The following is a 2,419-nucleotide window of genomic DNA, read 5'->3' as shown; positions in this document are numbered from 1 at the left end:
GGCGTTCGCCGTTGCCCGGTGGCTGCGGCCCGGCGGCAGCCTGTGCATCGCGTCAGTGTCCACTCTCTCTGTAAAGTAGAGATGAGCAACGCAGCGTCGTGGTCTCAGCTTCAGGTTATACAGACGCTCCGAGATTAAGTGTGACAATATAAATGTAGCGTAATTCCAAGATGATATTAATGCAGACTGGTCAGAGAACAATACATTCATGATTCATTTTCTGTTTGCTTGCCATCTCTAGTAAAGGACAGTTTGTTTACTCCTTAATATGCAGGCCTAATTTTTTTATAACAGCTTACATTTGTTCATACCTTCTCAATTAGTTTCCCATCCCTGGACCAATAACGTGGTCTATATACAGCACGTATAAAGTGTAATTATCATTCATCACACGGAAACCACAATGCTTCTTAATGCTTTTATTTTGGTGCGGTCACTTGTCAGAAGAATAAAAAAAGATGAATATTGTTTTACATATGCTCCATCGTGTATTACAGTCATTTACTTTTCTTTCTATTTGTTGTCCCTTTCTGATTGTTCTGTATGAACATTATGTACAAAGAATTAGTATACATATAGATTCTGCATGGTTGTAAAACATGTTCTCACGATGTAATAGATTAGATTAGATTAGATTAGATTATACTTTATTTCCCACGACGGGGAATTCTGTCGTTACAAGTAGCAGCATAGCGCAACAGCAAAAAAACAGAAAAAACAAAACAAAACACACAAACAAGTAAGCACAAAAGAAATACAAGGCAAGAAATACAAGGCAAGAAATACAGGCAAGAAATAGACAATGAAAATGGTAGACTGAGTAAGTAAAATGCCGTCAAACAAAAGGAATTTTAAAGTGCGGTTGCCATGATAAGAGAACAATATTGCGTGTAAGTGACGTTAAAAAATTAAGTTAAGTTGAATGTGTAATTAGAGCAAAGAAGCAAGAGTCGGTAGCATAATTTAAATTATATTAACCTGAGACCAAATATTGAAAAGTAAGTACTTGCAATAAAATAATATAAATACCAATATTAAAGATAAACAGAAAGTGTGTGATGTAGATGGGAGAAAAACAGGAACAGAAACTACAACACTATCAGGTAGAGCAGGTGTTGTAGAGTCTGACAGCGGCCGGATGAAGGACCTGCGGTACCTCTCCTTCTTACACCGTGGGTGTATCAGTCTGCTGCTGAAGGAGCTGCTCAGGGACCCCACAGTGTCATGTAGGGGGTGAGAGGTGTTGTCCATGATGATGTCAGCTGGCTAACATCCTCCTCTCCCCTACTTCCTCTATGGGGTCCAGAGGCAGTCAGGACGAGGCTCGCTCTCCGGATCAGTCATTGAGTCTGCTCCTGTCCCGGTAAGGGTTTGAAGTAAAGAATAATATATGAATAAGGGTTTGAAATTAGCCTAAGTCCTTGGTCCATTTCCAGGAACTTAGTTCCCTGCTCTCTTTTGAGGCAAAAGCTATTTTTACACCCCCACACATTCAGTCGTCCGCTAGTCGGGCTTTTTCTCTCCGTTTGATAAGAGCCTATTTCCTTTTTGCATATTCTTCCCCTCTCGTTACTTTCCATCAGAAGATGTGCTCATTGGGTGAAACATCTCTGCATCAGTAAATCTGTGATTGATACCGTGGGTCTATTTGAGAAAGCCGTGAACTTGCACTTATCCCAGCTATCTACACCTGGCTCGACTTAGCTTCACCTGTTCATCTGGCTCGGCAAACGTGTAACCGATAAGCCGCGATGAGCAGATCAACTAAATCAAGCTGCGCTTTTTCACTTATCCTGGATACTTATTCTACTTTCGTGCAACAGGCCCCAGGTGTGTGTGTGTGTGTGTGTGGTGTTGTCGTGTGTTGTGTGTCTGTGTGTGTGGTCTGTGTGTGTGTGTCTGTGTGTGTGTGTCTGGTGTGTGTGTCTGTCGTCTGTTGTCTGTCTGGAGAGGGGGTGGGGCGGGGGGCAGCTGACAGTAAAAAAAAGAAATCTCGCGATGGCAGAGACGCAACAGAGTTGCATTTAAACCAAGCAGCATGTCTGAAACCCCCCAGTTTCCCCAGAAATCTACGGGTTACTATGAAGGACTGGGGTGTATGAGGGTGACGGGGGGTTGGGGGGTATGTAGCGATATTCCAAGATGATATTAATTGCAGACTGGTCAGAGAACAATACATTCATGATTCATTTTCTTGTTGCTTGCCATCTCTAGTAAAGGACAGTTTGTGTTACTCCTTAATATGCAGGCCTAATGTTTTTATAACAGCTTACATTGGTTTCATAACCTTCTCAATTAGTTTCCCATCCCTGGACCAATAACGTGGTCTATATACAGCACGTATAAAGTGTAATTATCATTCATCACACCGGGAAACCACAATGCTTCTTAATGCTTTTTATTTTGGTGCGGTCACTTG

The 2,419-nt window shown here is 41.9% G+C and overlaps 1 pseudogene; it reads left to right on the top strand.

Moving 5' to 3' along the window:
* LOC116698801 (contactin-associated protein-like 4) overlaps positions 1-2,419 on the top strand; it is a 421,932-nt pseudogene that overhangs the window by 63,302 nt on the left and 356,211 nt on the right.

This window comes from Etheostoma spectabile, chromosome 12 (genome assembly GCF_008692095.1).
Source record: "Etheostoma spectabile isolate EspeVRDwgs_2016 chromosome 12, UIUC_Espe_1.0, whole genome shotgun sequence".
Taxonomy (NCBI): Eukaryota; Metazoa; Chordata; class Actinopteri; order Perciformes; family Percidae; genus Etheostoma; species Etheostoma spectabile.
This window is presented reverse-complemented; position numbering and strand designations above follow the sequence as displayed.